We start from the raw sequence: 22,778 nt of genomic DNA, 5'->3' as shown, positions 1-22,778 counted from the left end.
AGAGATGCTAAATGAGCACCCTAATGCAAATACCAACAACAAGGAAATGAGTTCAGAGCAAGGATACATGTGATACCCAGACGAAATGTGTGTCGACTAGGGTAGGGGTGGTGGGGGTTTGGCGGGGGAGGAAAAGAAAATGATCTGTTTCCAATGAACACTGTATGAAAATGACCAAATAAAATAATGTTTTAAAAAAAGAAGGGTTATTCCTTTTTGTCTTTATTTTGCTCCATATATATTAACTCTAATTTTTCTAAGATTTCATTCACCTCTTTTACCTCTTATTTATTTTTTTATTTGATTTATCTAAATTTGATAGTGTTTGGTTCAGGTCTCCCACTAATATAGTTTTGCCAACTATTTCCTCCTTCAATTCTCCTAGTTTCTGTATTAGAAATTTTGGGGGTATATAATTTGGTGCATACATGTTGATTAGTGATATTTCCTTATTGTCTATACTGCCCTTTATCAGGATATATTTACTTTCCCTATTCCTTTTATTTGGGTCAATTTTAATTTGGCTCTGTCAGATATCATGATTGCAACTCCTGCCTTTTTTCTATCAGTTGAGGCACATTAGGTTTTGTTCCAAACTTTGATTCTAAACTTGTGAGTATCTACTCACCTCATGTGTGTTTCTTGAAGACAATGTATGGTAGGGTTTTGGATTCTAATCCACTCTGTTCTTCGTCTATAGGTGAGTTCATCATATTCACATTCAAAGTTATGATTGTCATTTGTGACTTCCCTGGCATTTTGATCTCCTCCCCTAATTCTGATCTTTCTTCTTTTGCTATAACCTTTTAAACCGGTGGTTTATTTTAAATCAGTCCCCCTAATCCCCTCCCTTGAATTGCTTCACTTTCTAGCCCCTCCCTTTTTGTTCCCTTCTTTTTTTAAATTTAAATTTTATTTTTTTAGGGTCTGTTAATTGTCCTCCCCCCTCTCCTTCCCTCCCTTTTTGTACACCTTCCTTTGGTACTTTGAGTAGATAAATAAAATCAACAAAGTACTAGTCAGTCTAATTTAAAAAAAGGAAAGAAGAAAAACAAATGGATACTATCTATAGTTAAAAGGGAGACCTCTCCTCTAATAAAGAGGAAATTAAGGCAATCATTAAAATTTATTGTGCCCACTTATATGGCAATAAATATTGCAATCTATGTGATATGAATGAATACTTACAAAAATATAAATTGCCTAGACTAAGAGAGGAAAAAATAGAAATCTTAAATAATCCTGTATCAGAAAAAAGGAATTGAACATGTCATCAAAGAACTCACTGAGAAAAAATCCCCAGGTCCAAATGGATTCACAAATTATTTCTATCAAACATTCAAAGAACAACTAATCCCAATATTATACAAACTATTTGACAGAATAAGCAAAGAAGGAGTTCTACCAAATTCCTTTTATGACAAAATATGGTACTGATTCGAAAGCCAGACAGGTCAAAAACAAAGAAATAAAACTATAGGCCAATCTCCTTAATGAATATAGATACAAAAATCTTAAATAAAATACTAGCAAAAAGACTCCAGCAAGTGATCATGAGTGTTATTCACTACGATCATGTAGTATTCATACCAGGAATAAAAGGATGGTTAAATAGTAGGAAAACCATCAACATAATTGACCAAGAAACTTGACAAATTCACATGATTATTTTAATAGATGCAGAAAAAGCTTTTGACAAAATACAACACTCATTCCTATTGAAAACACTAGCAAGCACAGGAATAGAAGGGTCTTTCCTAAAAATAATAAACAGTATATATCTAAAACCATCAGCAAACATCATCTGCAATGGGGACAAAGTAGAAGCCTTCCCAATAAAATCAGGAGTGAAACAAGGATACCCATTATCACCTCTATTATTTAACATTGTACTAGAAACACTAGCAGTAGCAATTAGAGAAGAAAAAGAAATTGAAGGTATTAAAATAGGCAATGAGGAAACCAATATATTACTCTTTGAAGATGATATGATGGTCTATTTAAAGAACCACAAAGTATCAACCAGAAAGCTAGTCGAAATAAACAACAACTTTAGCAAACTTGCAGGATACAAAATACACCCACATAAGTCATCAGCATTTTAAAGTATCTCCAACACATCTCAGCAGGAAGAATTAGAAAGAGAAATTCCATTTAAAATATCCCTAGACAATATAAAATACTTAGGAATCTTGCTGCTGAGACAAACACAGGAACAATATGAACACAATTACAAAATACTCTCCACACAATTAAAACTAGATCTAAACAATTGGAAAAACAATTGCTCATGGGTAGGATGAGGCAACATGAGAAAAACAACCATCCTACCCAAATTAATTTACTTATTTGGTGCCATACCCATTGAAATATGAAAAACTTTTTTTTCCCTGAATTAGAAAAAAAACCGTAACAAAGTTCATTTGGAAGAACAAAGGATCAAGGAAATCCAGGGTAACTGTGAAAAAAAAATGTGATGGAAGGATGCCTTGCAGTCCCAGATCTCAAACTATACTATCAAGCAGTGATCATCAAAACAATTTAGTACTGGCTAAGACATAGAAAGGAAGATCAGTGGAACAGACTTGGGGTAAGTGACCTCACTCAGCAAGACAGTCTCTGACAAGCCCAAAGATCCCAGCTTTTGGTATAAAAATCCATTATTTGATAAAAACTGCTGGGAAAATTGAAAAACAGTGCGGGAGAGATTAGGTTTGGATCAACACCTCACACCCTACACCAAGATAAACTCAGAATGGCTGAATGACCTGAATATAAAGAAGGAAACTATAAGCAAATTAGGTGAACTCAGAACATGTTCACATGTTCACATGTCAGATCTTTGGGAAAGAAACAACTTTAAAACCAAGCAAGAACTAGAAAAAAAAATCACAAAATGTAAAATCAAATATTTTGATTACATTAAATTAAAAAGTTTTGGTAAAACAAAAATAATGGAATCAAAACTAGAAGTGAAGCAACAAATTGGGAAACAATCTTCATCATAAAAACCTCTGACAAAGTCTAATTATTCAAATTTATGATGAATAAAATCAATTGTACGAAAAATCAAGACATTCTCCAATTGATAAATGGGCAAGGGGCATGAATAGGCAATTTTCAGTTAAAGAAATCAAAGCTACTAAGATGCACATAAAAAAGTGTTCTAAATCTCTTATAATCAGAGAAATACAAATCAAAACAACTTTGAGGTATCACCTCACACCTATCCAACTGGCTAACATGACATAAGTGGAAAGTACTGAATGGTGGAGGGGAAGCAGCAAAGTCAGGATATTAATGTATTGCTGATGGAGTTGTGACTTGATCCAACCATTCTGGAGGGCAATTTGGAACTATGCCCAAAGGGTGATAAAAGACTGTCTGCCCTTTGATCCAGCCTTAGCACTACTGGGTTTGTACCCCAAAGAGATAAAAAGGAAAAAATGCATGTACAAGAATATTCATAGCTATGCTCTTTGTGGTAGAAAAAAAAATTGGACAATGAGGGGATGCCCTTCAATTGGGGAATGGCTGAACAAATTATGGTATATGTTGGGGTGTATGGGGTGCTCAGGAAGGAGTAAATCTTTGGAATGGAGGGCTTGTCATGCCCTCCTAAGGTAGCTCTCCAGTCTCTGATCCTCACCTGACACCCAGCTCTCACTTGTGGATCCTAGTAGCTGCTAGCCTGTGGCAGCGGCCACACCCTGGGGCAACGGCTTCAACAGGCCGGCTAAACCTTGTGAGGGTAGCCATCGGGTCATCGTTGACCCCTGGTGAACTAGGGCTTTGCTCACCCAACATGTGAAGAGTGTTTCAGCAGAACAGGCGGGAGAAACCAACAAGAAGGTTCAAAGGCTGAGATGGCGATACAGCAAGGCACTGTGGAGTGCTTAGGGCGTGTTGGAGCACAAAAGACAACACAGTCATCCAATGCAGCTGAGGAAGTCTCCAGGTGTAATGACTTTTCGTGCCAATGGACCCAGGATTCCAATGCCGAGAGAGTGGGACTGTCTCTGTGCATCGACTTTGCCACTTAAATTTTCACGCACAAGTGTCTTTGTGCACAAAAACGCACAAAGACAATCATCATCCTCTGTTACAGGGAGACTACTACTACCATATGTTGGTGATGGAATACTATTGTGCTCAAAAGAATAATAAAGTTTAGGAATTACATGGAAACTGGAATGACCTATAGAAAGTGATGTAGAGAGAAAGGAGCAGAATCAGGGGAACATTGTACAGTGACAGATACACTGTGGTACAATCAAATTTAATAGACTTCTCCAGTAGTGGCATTACAGTGATCCTGTGAAACTTGGAAGAATCTATGAGAAAAAAACAAAACAAAACAAAACATCCACAGTCAGAGGAAAAACTGTGGAGTAGAAACACAGAAGAAAAACAACTGCTTGATTACATGGGTCGAAGGGGATATGATTGGGGATTAAAACTCTAATTGAACATCCTAAAGCAAACACCAACAACATGGAAATAGTTTCTGATCAAAGACACATGTAACTCCCAATGAAATTGTGCATTGGCTGTGGGAAATGTGGATGGAGGGGAAGAGAGGGAAATAATCTGATTCTTGTAACCATTGAATCATGTTCTAAATTGACTAAATACATTAATTAAAAATAAAAGAAAAAATGGAGGCACAAAGAATTGGATATGACTGAAACAGTGAACAACTAGGTAGAAAATAGGTTAATAAATCAGTGGAATGGATTAGATATACAAAGTAGTAAATTAACATAATTAAGGAATTAGTAATCTAATATTTGAGAAACCCAAATATTCAAGTGTTCAGTAAAAGAAATCATAATTAAAAATGTTGGGCAATTGGAAAACATTTTGACATAAACTATATATAGGTCAACATTTATGTATGAAGATAAGATCAAAATGGCAAATAGTTTATATAGAAATCATGATATCAGAGGCAAATTAGAGAAAAAAAGCATATGTTATCCATCACATTAATGAATAAGGGGAGAAATCATCACCAAATAAGAGATAGGAGATAAAATAAATAATTTTGATTCCACCATTTTTTTTAAATGCACAAATAAAATGAATGAAGCTGAAGTTAGAAGAAAAGCAGGAAACTGAGGGAAAATTTACTGCAAGCTTTTGTGATAAAAGCCATATTTTTTTCTTTAAATAATATTTTATTTGATCATTTCCAAGCATTATTCATTAGAGACAAAGATCATTTTCTTTTCCTCCCCCCCCCTTAGCCGACACGTGATTTCACTGGGTATCACATGTGTTCTTGATTCGAACCCATTGCCATGTTGTTAGTATTTGCATTAGAGTGTTCGTTCAGAGTCTCTCATCTGACCTGTCCCTTCAACCTCTGTAGTCAGGCAGTTGCTTTTCCTTGGTGTTTCTACTCCCACAGTTTGTCCTCTGCTTGTGGATAGTGTTTTTCTCCTAGATTCCCCGAAGATTGTTCAGGGACATTACACCGCCACTAATGGAGAAGTCCATTACATTCGATTGTACCACAGTGTATTAGCCTCTGTGTACAATGTTCTCCTGGTTCTGCTCCTCTCACTCTGCATCACTTCCTGGAGGTCGTTCCAGTCTCCATGGAATTCCTCCACATTCTTATTTCTTTGAGCACAATAGTATTCCATCACCAACATATACCAAATTTGTTCATCCAACCCCAATTGATGGGCATCCCCTCATTTTCCAATTTTTGGCAACCACAAAGAGCGCAGCTATGAATATTCTTGCACAAGACTTTTTCCTTATTATCTCTTTGGGGTACAAACCCAGCAGTCCTATGGTTGGATCAAAGGGCAGACAGTCTTTTATCGCCCTTTGGGCATAGTTCCAAATTGCCCTCCAGAATGGTTGGATCAGTTCACAAAAAGCCATATATTTTAAATGTAGAGAGAATTTATCCAAATTTATATGATTTATCCCCAATTGATAAATGTTCATAGTATCTGAAAATGAAATTTTCAGAAAAAGAAATTAAATCTATCTATACACTGATGAAAAAAATCCAAATCTCTATTGATTAGAGAAATACTAATTAAAACAATTATGAGGTAATACTTCACACATAGATCAAGTAATGACAGAAAAGACAATGACAATTGTTCGAGGTACTTTTCAAAAATTATGGCACTAACAGTGTTGGTGGAGATGCAAACTGTTCCAATTATTAAGGAAAACACTTTGGAAGTGTGTCCAAAGGACTATAAAGGTATAAAAAAAAAACTTTGACCTATTTACTAACACAAGGTCTTTTTTCTAAATGGGGTATTATAAAAGGAAATACACTTTTATCAATAAAAATATTTATAGTAGTCCTTTTTGTAGTGGTAAAGAATTAGTAATTGAGGGAATTTTCATCAATTGGGAATTGGCTAAACAAGATGTTGTAAATGATGGTGATAGAATATTACCAGGTTATAAAAAATGTTAAATAGAATTCCTTCAGAAATACTAGGAAAGACTTACATGAACTGATGCAAAATGAAGTGAACAGAACCAGGAAAACATTGTATCAAGAAAGAGCAAAATAGTATGAAGAAATGATTTAACTATTCTCAGCAATACAGTGATTTAATTTAATCCCATAGGAAAATTAGGTGGCTAAGTGGATTGAAAACCAAGCCTAAAAGGCAGGGGTCTTGGGTTTAGATATGACATCAGACACTTCCTAGTTTTGTGACCCTGGACATATCACTTAACCCCTCTTACCTATCCCTTACCACTTTTCTACCTTAGAAACAATATACAGCATTGTTTCTAATTTATGTGTAATTAGAATCTGTTTCCCTAAAAGCTGAATCCCCAGCAAAACTATGATACCCAGCACCCCACTCTCTTCCTGTCTTCAGTGCTGACAGAGATAGGATATAAATTCTGTGGAGTTCTGTCTCTTGCTCTCTTTCCTTCTTGTCATAGCTTTGGTGGAGTGTGGATTTTGAGCAGATAGAAAAATTAAGTCATATAGTTCTGTTTTTTCAGATAATAAACTTTATAAAAATAATACTTGAAGTATTGGACATTAATTTAAATCTTACACTCAGTATGAGTTAAAAAAATAATTCCAAAGAACTTAGAATGAAACATGCTATAAAGCTCCAGAGAAAGAATTTATAGAGTCTTAATGCAGTTTGAATTGTACCTTTAAAAATGATTATTCTTGTTATTTAGGTTATTTTCTTTCACAATATGTTTAATTGGGAAATTATTTCCAGAATACATGTAAAATCTCAAACCGATCACTTTCTCAGGCAGAGAAGTGTTAATAAAGAATGAGAAAAAAATTGAGACTTAAAATTTAAAGAAAAAATGGATGTTAACATTTTTGTTTACATGTAATTGAGAAAAGGTACAAGAAAAATTAAATGTAAGGAAAAGGATGAATACAAAAAAATGCTGTGAAGGTAGAAAAATACATTTTATTTTACTTTTGATTATTTGGATTGGTTGAGAATGAGGAATCCAGAATAGTCATTAGGACTGGAACCCATCTATGTAGAAGTATAGTATACTTACAACAATAATGAAAAGTATGAAAAATACAGTAAAATCATTATCAGAAAAATTAAGTTTGAACACCATTTCTGATCCATATTAGCTGCCTGTGTGCCCTTACTCTGTAAAACTTGTTTACTTTGGAGTCTAATAATGAATTAAATTTTAAAGTTAGAGCAAGAAATGTGCATTATAAATCTTTAAATGCCACCTAATATTAATTATTAGTAAAGATTCAAATAATAAAAATTATGACATAAATATCAATTTTAAGAGATTAATTTAAAATCTATAACATTCAAGGAAAGCATCTCCCAAGAAAATAATATTGAAATAAAAAAGATTCTAATATGCATAATTTGATACATTTGGAGAAAATAGGTAAAAAAATATAGGTATGATATTAGTGTGGATGAATCAATCAAATTATTTATTATACAGGTATTATTCTCATTTTTGATTAATTGGTAGAATGCAAACTCTGATTATCTTTCCTTTTCTTTAATAGAAGAAGCAAGTTAAACTTTTCTAGGATAATAATGAAATATGAAGAGGTAAGAGATACAATATCTGACATTTAATTTAATATACATTCCTAGGTCTTATCACTTTTAATCCTATAACAAAATTTACCCAGAACTGACAATTGTAATAATTTGTTTTCCTGGCAATATGGCTTTATTCTCTGTTTTGTTATTTCTTCTAGCAATGTCTACAGAAAACAAAATGAATATTACCTTATTTGTTGAAGGAAATCGTACTTTTTGCAAGGTCATTTCTTCTAACATCTAAAAACCTCTCAATTAATTAAACAATGAGATTAATGGTTTTCTTCCATGAACACTCTTGCAAATTATCATTGCTTGTTTTTGAAATAGTGTCATTATCGAGTCTAGATCTAGTATAATTTTTTAATGTTTCTCTATATTTAATTTTTGTTTCATTTTAATATGTATTATCACAACTTGATAAAGACTGTCTTATGAAATCTCAAGAGTACTTCTTTCCTTGCTTTTAGCTTCAACTAGTAAAAAATATAAGGTAAAATTAGTACTCTATGAATATAAGCTAATAAGTATTATTAAGCATCTATTTGCCAAGCAATGTCATAAGCACTTCATAAATATTCTCTCATGCGATCCTCACAAGAACTCTGTGAATTATTTGTTATTATCACTATTTTATAGTTGAAGAAAATAAGACAGAGATTTTGTGACTTCCCCATGGTCATATAAGCTAGTAAATGTTTGAGTCTGGATTTGGACTCAGGGATTCTTTATAGCAGGCCCAATGTTCTACCTATTCTGCCACTGCTCTATCTATCCTGCCACTTAGCTTTCTTATTAGAGGGAGCACACTAATACTGCTCTTCTACGCTCTCAGGCCTTTTCATTCCTGCCACCATTAAGGGGGCATTGCCTCCATTCAAAATATAAGTCTCCATACTAGCCTTCTGAAATGTTATCTCCAAAATGATAGTCACCTCTGTCAGTAGGATGTCCTCTTCAAATTTCTTCAAGTTTTTAGTACCAGGAAATAGAAAATGCATTTCCCATTTGAAGTTTCACCTCAAGTTGGGAATCATTTTTTAATTCTTATGTATTTATTCCCAATGTTTCTGATTTATTGATCTAAATCATTGCATGCTATTTTAAGAGATTTTTGGCATTCAGAAATTCTTTTGAGATTTTTTAAAAGGTTTTAAAAATTATTTCTTAAACAGAGGAGGTTAAATTTACATGAAAATAAATTTAAAAGAGTCAAAGTCTAACTTTTATTAAAAAAATCAATTTACTCATTTCAGAGCTCATTAAATTTTGTAAGTCTTTTTTTTTAATGTTTGTATAAAAGGAGGAAATATTTCCAGTAGTGTCTAGTAAAAGCTTAGCACATCAGTGGGAAAGAAGGAAGGAAGCAAGAAAGGAAGGGAAGAAGGAAGGAAAGAAAGAAGGAAGAAAGGGAGGAAGGGAGGAATGCAATGTATTCAGTCTCTATGGGGAAGGGCTATTGAAGCAGGTGTTACATTTGTATATGAATGAATATTTATACATATACCTGTATCTTTATACCTGTCTCTTAGTATAAGCTATAACTCTCTTTATTGTTTTCTTCCTTTTGCTTTTCATGAACTACATAAGGAATGAAGTTAAAACAGGCAGCAAAGGACTGTGTCATTTTGTATTTCAGTATATTTTGTCATTTATTTTCACCAAAGAATTCATAACTGTACAGATGGAAAATTTGCAACATCTAAGCTACGTTCCCAGGATACTTTCAAGTTACATCCTCATTTTATGTAAGGATGCTTAGGAGATAAATTTGGTTGAGACTTACATTGTGGGACTCTTTTTTTCAGAGGTTGTACTTTTGGTAAAGTGTTGCAGATATGAGTCTCTGACTCTCTTTGCTCACATGACTGAAAGAACCTTTTTTTTTTCTTTCCCCTCTCTTTTAATTATTATTAAAAATCTTATAAAATTTTGGCAACCATGGAAGAATTGATAATTAGGTTCTTGGAGGGGTTGCCTATTATTCGTCCTAGTTGAACCCAGTTGTTTCAGGAGCACCACTATGCTTTAGGGCAGTTGCTGCCACAGCTTTATTAGTACCAAATCTGCCAATTTATTATTAGGATGCCCTCTAACCATAATGTGCCCATACAAAGTCAAGGCATTATTATTAAGACATAGGACAGAAGCAATTACTGATCAAAGAATCATGAGATACAAAATAACCCTACTCAATGACAAACAAATCACCTTAAAATACTGTGGAGTTCTTAATCCTGCAACCTTGCTCCACAATTTGCCTACTTTTATAGAACCATTACATGATTGCACATCTTTATTGTCCATTCCTGATAAACCTCATAATAATTTATTAGACACCCCTTTGGATAATTCAGAATTAATATTATATACGGATAGTTCTTCACTTATGAAGGATGGCAAGTGCTATAAGGGAGCTGAGGTAGTTATCAAATTTTCCACTCTCTGGTCAGCTTCCTTACCCTCAAATATAAACACACAAAGTACAGAACTCACAACTCTAAAACACACATGTATCATTGCAAAGGATAAGAAAGTCACGATTTACACAGACTCCTGTTACACATTCGGCATATGTCACACTTTTGGCATGCTATGGCTTCAGAGGGGATTCATAACATCAGCTGGAAAATGCATTGCCAATGAAGACCTTATTACTGACCTTCTTTCTATCCTCTAGCTCTCCAAAGCCAAAGCTGTTGTTGACTGCTCTGCCCATACACATGGTACTGACCCTGTCTCCAGGGGAAATGAACAATCAGATGCAGCAGCGAAGCTAGCAGACTTAGAAGGACCTGAGTTAATTTTAACCGAAGAGTTACTAATGATTTTGATCCATCCCTTTCCTACAATTACAAGGAAGTGAGAAAATGGGAAAAAAATTAAAGCCAAACAAATTAATGGAGTATGGGTATCATCAGAAGGCAAACACCTGATCCCTAGATATTTCTAAAACCAAATTTGTCAATCCATCCATAAATATAGATCTTTTTAGCACCCAAAGTATTGTAGACTCTGTTAAAAAAGTATGGACAGCACCTGGAATAACTACAATTGCCTCCAAAGTATGTACAGCTTGTCCTACCTACCAGGTATGTAATCAACAACCTTTTGAGGAAAACCTTTGGTGGATATCTTCTTACTTAAACATCTTTTGAACATTTACATGCTAAAATCTACATACCATAAATTTTATTTAGTCATAGGTGATCATCTGACCAGGTGACCTGAAGCATTTTCTACTGATTGGGCCATATCTAATTTTGTTACCAAAATAATTTTGAAAGAAATTATTCCGTGTTTCAGACTACCAGCACAAATTGATTCAGAGAGAGGAACTCATTTTACATATTCAGTCTTATCACAAATTTATTCATGTTTAGGAATAATTCCTAAATTTCATATACCATACTATGAATTTTAAAACTATTCCACCCTAATTAGACCGTACATTAGAAGATCTGATTTAGCTATTTGCTGATCAATAACAATAGAGATAGTTGGCCTAACAGAATCAGGTCTTGTGAACTCTACATTTCTCCACCCTCCTTAGTTTAACAAGATTAGGAAGGTCTGCAGCTAACTCAAGGATTAAGTAACTGAGAAAAATGGCCTTCAACAGACATGTGCAGAAAAAAAGTGGATAGACCCCTGGGCTGTCCTAAGTCAAGCTAAACTATGATTGGTACAGATGAGACGAAGGAAAGTAACATAAAACTATCTATATAAGGCACTTCACTGGCTCTCTTTGCCCTCTTTCCCTGGAGAGGCGACTCTGGCTGGCAGTGTGCTAGGCATTCTGACATCTTGGAGTGGTGGCAGTTATTTGTCTGGGTTGGTGGTGAGGTTGCCCTTGAGCTGATTCAGGTTCTGTCATCTTGGCTGAGCCCTTTTTGGAGTTCAGGCTGATTCCTTCCTCCTTCACACTCCAAAACCTTACTTTCTAGATCTTCTAATATTCCCACCTGGTACTAGCCAGGTGGGAGAAAACCTTACTCCTTTCCCTTCTTCATTTTCCTTAATCTCCTCCACTATCAATTAAATGACCATACAATTTCCAGCTGACTTGGGTATTTTATTATTTGGGATTTTCCCTGCCAACCATTTAAAATAGATTTAAATCACAATGCTAAAATTATCTTTACAGTTTTGGCTGACCACATCGGTTGTGACAAAATACCCTCAATCTTCTTAACTTTCCTTAATTATTTTTTTCTTTTACTGTGACTTTCCCTAAGTACAGCTTTTAATAACTTACTTTGATCAGCTGTAGATGTAAATAAATTTGGATTTATATATTTTTTCCTTTCTCCCTCTCTCCTTAAATTAGATAGAACACAGCTGTTTTAAATCTTAGCAACAGGGCTGTAAGGTCCTGGCTGGGTGAGCTGTTTCTTTCCTTTTTTATTTTTTTTGTTACTTTTAAACATTGTTTTATTTGGTCATTCTCAAACATTATTTATTGGAACCAAAGATCATTTTATTTTCCTCCCCATAGTTTATGCACGATTCCACTGGGTATCACATGTATCCTTGGTCTGAACCCATTTCCATGTTGTTGATATTTGCATTAGGGTGTTCATTTAGAGTCTCTCCTCAATCATATCCCCTCCACCCCTGTAGTCAAGCAGTTGCCTTTCCTTGGTGTTTTACTCCCACAGATTCTCTTCTGCTTATGGATAGTGTTTTTTCTCCTAGATCCCTGCAGGTTGATCAGAAACATTGCATTGACACAAATGAAGAAGTCCATTATGTTTGATTGTACCACAGTATCTCAGTCTCTGTGTACAATGTTCTCCTGGTTCTGCTCCTCTCGCTCTGCATCACTTCCTGGAGGTTGTTCCAGTCTCCATGGAACTCCTCCACTTTATTATTCCTTTTAGCACAATAGTATTCCATCATCAACATATACCACAATTTGTTCAGCCATTTTCCAATTGAAGTACATCCCATCATTTTCTAATTTTTAGCCATGACAAAGAGCACAGCTATGAATATTCTTGTACAAGACTTTTTCCTTATTATCTCTTTGGGGTACAGACCCAGCAGTGATATGGCTAGATCAAAGGGTAGAAATTCTTTTGTCGCCCTTTGGACATAGTTCCAAATTGCCCTCCAGAATGGTTGGATCAGTTCAAAACTCCACCAGCAATGAATTAATGTCCCTACTTCCTCACATCCCCTCTAGCATTCATTACTTTCCTTTTCTATCATGTTAGCCAATCTGCTTGGTGTGAGGTGATACCTCAGAATTGTTTTTATTTGCATCTCTCTGATTATAAGAGATTTAGAACACTTCTTCATGTGCTTATTAATAGTTTTGATTGCTTTATCTGAGAACTGCCTGTCCATGTCCCTTGCCCATTTATCAATTGGAGAATGGCTTGATTTTTTGTACAATTGATTTAGCTCTTTATAAATTTGAGTAATTAAACCTTTGTCAGAGGTTTCTATGAAGATTTTTTACCAGTTGGTTGTTTCCCTTCTTATTTTAGTTACATTGGTATTGTTTGTGCAAAAACTTTTTGATTTGATTTAGTCAAAATTATTTATTTTACATTTTGTGATTCTTTCTATGTCTTGCTTGGTTTTAAAGTCTTTCCCCTCCCAAAGGTCTGACATGTATACTATTCTGTGTTTACCCAATTTACTTATGGTTTCCTTTTTATGTTTAAGTCACACACCCATTTTGAATTTATCTTGGTGTAGGGTGTGAGGTTTTGATCTATTCCTAGTCTCTCCCACACTGTCTTCCAAATTTCACAGCAGTTTTTATCGAATAGTGGATTTTTGTCCCAACAAGCTGGGATCTTTGGCTTTATCATATACTGTCTTCCTGAGGTCGTTTCCCCCCAGTCTATTCCACTGATCTTCCTTTCTGTTTCTTAGCCAGTACCAAATTGTTTTGATGACTGCTGCTTTGTAATATAGTTTTAGGTCAGGGACTGCAAGGCCCCCATCATATGTGTTTTTTTTCATTATTTCCCTGGATATCCTTGATCTTTTGTTATTCCAATGAACTTTGTTATGGTTTTTTCTAAATCAGTGAAGAAGTATTTTGGTCTTTCAATGGGTATGGCACTACACTAAATAGATAAATAAGTTTGGGTAGGATGGTCATTTTTATTATATTGGCTCATCCTATCCATGAGCAATTAATGTTTTTCCAATTGCTCAAGTAGAGTTTTAGTTGTGTGGAGAGTGTTTTGTAGTTGTGTTCATATAGTTCCTGTGTTTGTCTCGGGAGGTAGATTCCGAGGTATTTTATTTTGTCTAAGGTGATTTTGAATGGGATTTTTCTTTCTAGTTTTTGCTGCTGAGCTGTGTTGGAGATATATAGAAAAGCTGATGATTTATGTGGGTTTATTTTGTATCCTGCAACTTTGCTAAAGTTGTTGATTATTTCAATTAGCTTTTTGGTTGAATCTCTAGGATTCTTTGAGTAGACCATCATGTCATCTGCAAAGAGGGATAACTTGGTCTCCTCCTTGCCTATTTTGATGCCTTCAATTTCTTTTTCTTCTCTAATTGCTACTGCTAGTGTTTCTAGTACAATGTCAAATAGTAGAGGTGATAATGGGAATCCATGTTTCACTCCTGATCTTATTGGGAATGCGTCTAGTTTATCCCCATTGCAGATGATATTAGCTGATGGTTTTAGATATATATTGTTTATTATTTTTAGGAATGACCCTTCTATTCCTATGCTTTCTAGTGTTTTTAGTAGGAATGGGTGTTGTATTTTATCAAATGCTTTTTCTGCGTCTATTGAGATAATCATGTGGTTCTTGTTGGATTGCTTATTAATGTGGTAAATTATGTGGATGGTTTTCCTAATATTGAACCAGCCCTGCATCCCTGGCATAAATCCTATTTGATCATGGTGGATGATCCTTCTGATCACTTGCTGGAGTCTTTTGGCTAGTATCCTATTTAAGATTTTTGCATCTATATTCATTAGGGAGATTGGTCTATAGTTTTCTTTCTCTGTTTTTGACCTGCCTGGTTTTGGAATCAGTACCATGTTTTTGTCATAAAAGGAATTTGGTAGAAGTCCCTCTTTGCTTATTATGTCAAATAGTTTGTATAGTATTGGGATTAACTGTTCTCAGAATGTTTGATATAATTCACTGGTGAATTCATCAGGACCTGGGGATTTTTTCTTCAGAAGTTCTTTGATGGCTTGTTGGTTTTCATTTTCTGATATGGTATCATTTAAGAATTCTATTTCTTCTTCTGTTAGTCTAGGCAGTTTGTATTTCTGTATATATTCATCCATATCACCTAAATTGGTGTATTTATTGCCATATAATTGGGCAAAATAATTTTTAATGATTGCCTTAATTTCTTCTTCATCAGAGGTGCTGTCCCCCTTTTCATCTTTGATGCTGTTAATTTGCTTTTCTTCCTTCCTTTTTTTAATTAGATTGACCAGTACTTTGTCTATTTTGTTTGTTTTTTCAAAGTACCAGCTTCTAGTCTTGTTTATTAGCTCAATAGTTCTGTCACTTTCGATTTTATTAATTTCTCCCTAAATTTTTAGGATCTCTAGTGTGGTTTACTTCTGGGGGTTTTTAATTTGTTCATTCTCAAGTTTTTTGATTTGCATTTCCAATTCCTTGATCTCTGTCCTCCCTAGTTTGTTAATATAAGCATTCAGGGAAATGAATTTTCCTCTTAGTACTGCCTCGGCTGCATCCCAAAATGTTTGAAAGGATGTCTTGCCATTGTCATTTTCCTCGATGAAATTATTAATTGTTTCTATGATTTCTTCTTTAACTAAACAATTTTGGAGTATCATATTGTTTAATTTCCAAATAGTTTTTTATTTGGTTTTCCATGTACTATTACTAATCATTATTTTTATTGCCTTGTGATCTGAAAAGCCTGCATTCATTATTTCTGCTTTTCTGCATTTGTGTGCTATGTTTCTGTGACCTAATGTATGGTCAATTTTTGTGAATGTGCCCTGTGGTCCTGAGAGGAAGGTGTATTCCTTTTTATCCCTATTTATTTTTCTCCATATGTCTATTAATTCTAATTTTTCTAAGATTTCATTCACTTTTTTACCTCTTTCTTATTTATTTTTTGATTTGATTTATCTAAATTTGATAATGGTTGGTTTAAGTCTCCCACTAATATGGTTTTACTGTCTATTTCTTCCTTCAATTCTCCTAGTTTCTCCATTAGAAATTTGGGTGCTATATTATTTGGTGCATACATGTTGATTAATGATATTTCCTCATTGTCTAAAGTCCCTTTTGACAAAATATAATTACCCTCCCTGTCCCTTTTAATCAGGTCTATTTTTGCTTTGTCTTTATCAGATATCATGATTAGCACTCCTGCCTTCTTTCTATCAGTTGAGGCCCAGAAGGTCTTACTCCATCCTTTAATTCTGACCTTGTGGGTGTCAACCCGCCTCATGTGTGTTTCTTGAAGACAACATATGGTAGGGTTTTGGATTCTAATTCATTCTGCTATGAATCTACGTTTTATGGGTTAGGTCATCCCATTCACGTTCAAAGTTATGATTGTCATTTGTGGACTCCCTGGCATTTTGATATTTTTCCCTAATTCTAAGCTTTCTTCTTCAGCTCTAACTTTTAGTACAGTGATTTACTTTAAATCAGTCCCTCTTGTCCCCTCCCTTGATGTTTCCCTTTTTAGTCCCTCCATTTTTGTTCCCTCCCCCTCCCCCCTCTCTTTCTTTCCCTTTTTGTTTTCCCTCTCCCCCTCCTCTCTTTGGTTTTCCCTTCTCTCTACCCTTGTTGGGTAAGATAGAATTCAAGATCCCAATGGATCTGAATGTTTTTCCCTCTCAGATTTGATTTCCCTGAGGTTAAGGTTTACGTAAAAAACCCTCTCTTCCTCTCCTTCTTATAGGAGTTTTCTACCCCCCCTTCCCATGTGAATCTTTGTGTGAGAAAGATTATTCTATTTGGTCTTTCTTTACCCCCTATTTATACATTACATTTTCCCCACATGTTAGTATACATAGATTGATATAAGTGTAGTCCTTATAGAAGAGAGTTTGAGTAAAAGAAGAAGATAAAGAAGAAGATAACATTTTTCTCCTTTTCCCTTTCCTTCATATTTACCTTTTCAGGTATTCCTTGCTATTTGTTTTTTGTATCAAACTTTCCACAGAGCTCTGGTCTTTTAAGTTGGAAATCTTCTATTTTGTTGAATGCCCATACTTTCCCTTGGAAGTATATAGTCAGTTTTGCTGGGTAGCTGATTCTTGGTTGAAAACCCAGATCTCTTGCCTTTCTGAAGATCCTGTTCCATGCCTTACAATCATTCAGAGTAGAACTTGCAAGGTCTTGGGTGACCCTGATTGGCCTTCCTTTTGTCTTTTTCTGGCTTCCTGTAGGATTTTTTCTTTTCTTTGAGAGCTTTGGAATTTGGCAATTACATTCTTGAGAGTTGTCTTTTGGTGGTTTAGTGTAGAAGGTGTTCTGTGAGCTCTGTCAGTGGCTGTATTACCCCCTTGTTCTAGAAACTCTGGGCAATTTTCTTTGATTATATCTTGTATCATGATATAGAGTTTGGTGTTTATTTCTGGCTTTTCTGGAAGTCCAATTATTCTTAAATTATCTCTTCTCCCTCCATTTTCGAGATCTGTCACCTTGTTGGTGAGATATTTTATGTTCTCTTCTAATTTCTTGATATTTTTGGCTTTGCTTTATTAATTCTTGCTCTTTTACACAATCATTGTCTTCCAGTTGCCTGATTCTGACCTTTAAAGCCTGGTTTTCCTTTTCAGTTTGGTCATACCCGTTTTGTAGATGCGTGAATTTCTTTTGCATTATTTCCCACTTTTCCTCCCAGAAGGCTTCCATCTTTTTGGTCATTTCTGATTCAAATTTTTCATGGGTTTGTGGAGAGTTTCCATTTCCTTTGGAAGGTTTCTGAGCATTTTCTTGTGTATCGTGTTCTATCTCCTCTGTATTTTGTATTTTTGCTCCTTAGAATGTGTCCAAAGTTGCCCCTTTCTTCTCATTTTTCTTGGGATTTTGGGGCTTCAGTGCTTCTGTGGAGTTTGCCATCTCTGAATGGGGAGGATTCACTTTTCTTATCTCTGTCTGGTGTTCAGAGGTTTTAGTCCTGGGCAGATTGTCCATTCTATGAGCTTTCCCTGGGTTGAACTTAGTATGCCTTAAGGCAGTGACTTTCACTGGAACTGGAATGGAAGGATCCGGCCAGGGGGTTACACTCTCCCCCGACTCTCTCTGTTTCCCTGCTGTTTGGGTGCCCCCTTGACTGGGTCGGATTGTTTTCCGGAAGTTGCCTTCAGAATAGCTGGCCATGAGGCTCTCTTGTAGGCCCTGAGGTTTACTGTTGTTTCAGAGGACCCTGCTCTCTGAGGGGGTGAGGGGCCGCGGTTTCCCAGAGCTCCAAGGGCAGTGACTTTCACTGAGACTCGGATAGAAGAATCCGGCCAGGGGGTTACAATCTCGGGTCTAAGTTTCCCTCTGTAGCCTTGGACTCTGTGCTCCTACCCCTTAGGTCCGAGTGATCTCATGTTCTGGCTTTTGAGGGGGGCTGTACCTTTTGATCCAGGTCCAGTTCCAGGAGGAGGATTCCCAGGGTCTATGCTGTTGATCGTTTTGAATTTCGGAGCCATAGGAGCATATAGTTTGAGATCGGTAGGGAAGGGTTTCCAGAGATCTGAACTTTAGCTTTCTCTAAGCCACCATCTTGACCATCCCCTTTCTTTTAATTATTAAAAGTCCTATATAACCAAGTGGCAAACTTGTTTCTGGGAGCCTCTCCAGAGTTGGCTATTTTGGCCCTTAAATAGTTGATATGATGTATTCACAGAACCATACTATAAACCAGTGATGGCAAACTTATGGAACATGTGCCAAAGATGGCACAAAGAGTGCTCTCTGGAAGCATGTGGCTGCCCTCCCCCAACCTCCAACCCCCAGAGTTTGTTTCTAGAAATGCAGAGAGTTGGGTGGAGCTACTCCTTTTCCCCTCTCCACTGAGCCTGATGACAATTTTTCACATCACATGCCCCTCTGCCCAGTAGCCCAATGGCAGTGCATGGGGATAGGGTGAGTGGCTCACAGGCAATCAGAGCTGGAGGGGAGCAGAGAGCTTGGGTCACAACTGTTAAAAGTTAAAAATATAATGATAATGGTGAGCCACCCAAAATAGAGAGAAAAACTGTTCCAATATAGGTTCACAACTGTCAGATACTTTTGATAGATGTAATCAAAAGTATCCTTAGTGATGAAGTGAAGCTCAAATGTGAACTTCCTTTCAGGACCAGGTGTAAGGATGCTAAAGAGACTCTTATTCTAAACATAAAATGTTTATTAAAGTATATAAGGATAAATAAATGATTTCTAATTCAAAGAATTATAAATCCATCCAAATAAACTCCCAGGTTCCTCAAGGACCAGCTTCTCCTGTGTTTCACAGGATACACTAATCCTTCCTGATCCGACTAACCTAAATTTATACTATCTCCATAAAAACTACTCCTATTATCCTTATTAATCGTAACTTGACCTTCAAATTATAAAATAGCAAAGGCTAGCTGTTTGAGTCTCAACAAGAATCAAGTTAGGACTCTCAGTCTTAATAGACTCCAAGTCCCAACCAAATACCAGGTTTTTCTTTGGTCTTCTCAGACTTAAACAATCTATAAAAACACAATAGATAGTTAATAGTGTTTCACAAGTTGGGAAAGGAAACGCTGAGCTCCTTCATATCTTTCCCTCAGACAGAGAGATGGGCAAAGATGTTACATCCTCCAGCCCCGAGAGAGAGTCTCTGAGTGTGTTTCTGCCAACTGCTAGGGACCAACTCCTAACTGCCAGAGACAGCAATTGGCATAGAAAAATGGTTATAACTATCATATCTGAAATTAACACATTCTCTCAGTTCTGCTTCAAACTCCAGTTCTTTCTCAAGCCAGAAACTTTACTTCTTATCTCTAAACTAATAAAAAAAAACTTATTTTCTAATATGATCCTTAAACTACCTTCCCTGTCCCTACACTCAATGAGAATAATTCTCATTTCACCCATCCCTCCTTCCAGCAGCCCAATGGGAGTGCTTTCTCCTTCCCCTGTGTGGCATAAGAGGGGAAGGGCACACAGAGCACTAGATGGGGGGAGGGACATGGCATGCTTTGGGGAGAAGCATGGAACTTGGTCTGGGGGTGGGGTGGGGACCGAGTCTGGCATTTCATATATAAAAGTTTTGCCATCAGTGCTCTAATCCTTTCCAGCTTGGTAGAACCCGACATAGTTTGTATTAGCTGCCATAGGTTTTAATAAAAAAAGTAAACAAACAAAACAAAATAAAAAATGCTTCATCATGACATAATGGAGTAGGACTTTACCAGAGATTGGAAAGCATAATTTACCTAATCAGAATTTTTTAATGATTGTTTCATTGAAGTATTGATGGGGTAGTATGGAAAAGTAGAAAGATATATGGTTCTAGAATCAGAGGATCTTTATTCAAATATCATTTCTTATACTCTGCTGACTTGAGGTAAGTTACAAAACATTTTAGTCCTCTATTTCATTATCTGTAAAATAAGATTTGGAATAGATGACTACTGAGAAAATTTTCAGGTTTATCTATATGACTCAGTAATACTATGATATTATGACTCTGAGATAATAGAGTTTTAAAGTGTTTAACTTAAGTACAGTGATCCCTTACCTGTCATGGGAGTTATATCCCAGAGACTCCTGTGATAGGAGAAAATCTCTGAAGTAGAGGTCTTATATTTATTTTATCATTCTTTGATGGTAAGCATCTTCCTCTAGAGCTTGGGTTAACTGCCATAAGTCTTTAAATGTGTAGAGCATTTGGGTAGCATAGGGCTTGAAATAAATTCAAACTTTTACAAACACTTCACCAAAACACAACATAGCAGAGCAACACTACCCATAGAGATCAGATGTCAAGTGAAGTGGACAAGGAGAGATGCTGGAGGTATGGGCACAGTGTAGGAGAGCAAACAGATCAATGCTACAATCACTGAGCCAATCAGCACCTAGGATACAGAACGCAGAGCTTTTCATTCCATAAGTTAGTAGTATCTGTGTGATGATGGTAAACTTGCTTAAGCAGTAGTGTGTAACTGTGAAAATATGGTTTGCCAAGATTGTGAATTGCCAAAACTGTAAAGGTTTTGGCCAAACTGTAAAGATAATTTTAGTGTCCTGATTTAAAATCTAAAATTAAGTCAAGATGGCGGTGTAGAAGCAGCAAAAGTTCAGACCTCCGAAACCCTTCCCTACCGATCGCAAACAAAGTGCTCCTAGGCCACCGAAACTCAAGCTGAACAACAGGATAGACCTGGGGAAACCTCCTCCTGGACCTGGATCAAAAGGTACCGCACCCCAAAAGCCAGAACCCTAGATCACTCAGATCTAAGGGGTAGACAGAAAGAAGGTCCCAGGACCCATCCCCCCAACCCAGAGTGCTGAGCCCAAGGCAGCAGCGGGAACCTCAGGGCTCTGAGGACTCACCTTGAAAGCAACCCGAGCCAGTCTCCAGAGTGCCCAACATAGACAGCAGGGAAGCATAGAAAGAAGGGGGAAGCCTGTGGCCTCCTGGCTGGGTTCTTCCCTCTGGGTCTCGGGGGAGGTCCCAGCTTCGGGGCACCAGCTGAGCCCAATCCCATCGGGAGCCCTCAGAGCTACTGAAAGGACAGAGGGCTCAGGGCTGGCAAAGGGGTGGCTCTGAAGAGCCTACCTTGAAAGTAACCCGGGCCAGTTTCTGGGCACTCAACACAGACTAAGGAAGAGGAGGTTGCTGCTTTTCTCTTTCTTCTTTTTTGGCTCCTGGATCATTCGGCACACACTACCTGAACCTAATCCCATCAGGAGCCATCAGAGTCCAGGCAAGCCACGACCCCTCCCCCCTTAGAGAGCAGGGTCTTCTGAAAGAACCAGTTGAACCTAATCCCATCAGGAGCCCTTAGAGCTGCTGAGAGGACGGAGAACTCAGGGCTGGCAAGGGGGGTGCTCCGGGGAGCTTGCCTTGAAAGTAACCCGGGCCAGTTTCCGGGCATTCAACACAGACTGTGGAAGAGGAGGCTGCTGCTTTTCTCTTTCTTCTTTTTTGGCTCCGGGATCATTCGGCCCACACTACCTGAACCTAATCCCATCAGGAGCCATTAGAGTCCAGGCAAGCCACGACCCCTCCCCCCTTAGAGAGCAGGGTCTTCTGAAAGAACCAGCTGAACCTAATCCCATCAGGAGCCCTCAGAGCTACTGAAAGGACAGAAAACTCAGGGCTGGCAAAGGGGTTGCTCCAAAGAGCTTTCCTTGAAAGTAACTCAGCCAGTCTCTGGGCACTCAACACAGGCTGTGGAAGAGGAGGTGGCTGCTTTTTTTTTCCCTTCCCTTTTTTGGCTCTGGGATCTTTCGGCCCACACCACCTGAACCTAATCTCATCAGGAGCCCTCAGAGTCCAGGCAAGCCACAACCCCTCCCCCCTTAGAGAGCTGGGTCTTCTGAAAAAACAGAAACCTAGAGGCGAAGTCAAGATGGCAGCCTAGAAGGAGCATAGACCTGGCAGCCTGGCTAGAGCTTTAGAGATCCTCCATATCTGCTCCAGCCGTCCAGGAAGTTTAAAACTCAGAATAAACCCATCCCAAATAAGCTGAACTCAATCCCATCAAAAGTCTCCAGAACACAGGGAAGCCCAGGCTCCCCATCCATCCTCACTGAC

This window comes from Monodelphis domestica, chromosome 7 (assembly GCF_027887165.1).
Source record: "Monodelphis domestica isolate mMonDom1 chromosome 7, mMonDom1.pri, whole genome shotgun sequence".
NCBI lineage: Eukaryota > Metazoa > Chordata > Mammalia > Didelphimorphia > Didelphidae > Monodelphis > Monodelphis domestica.
The sequence above is the reverse complement of the archived record's forward strand: the minus strand, read 5'-3'. Positions refer to the sequence as shown.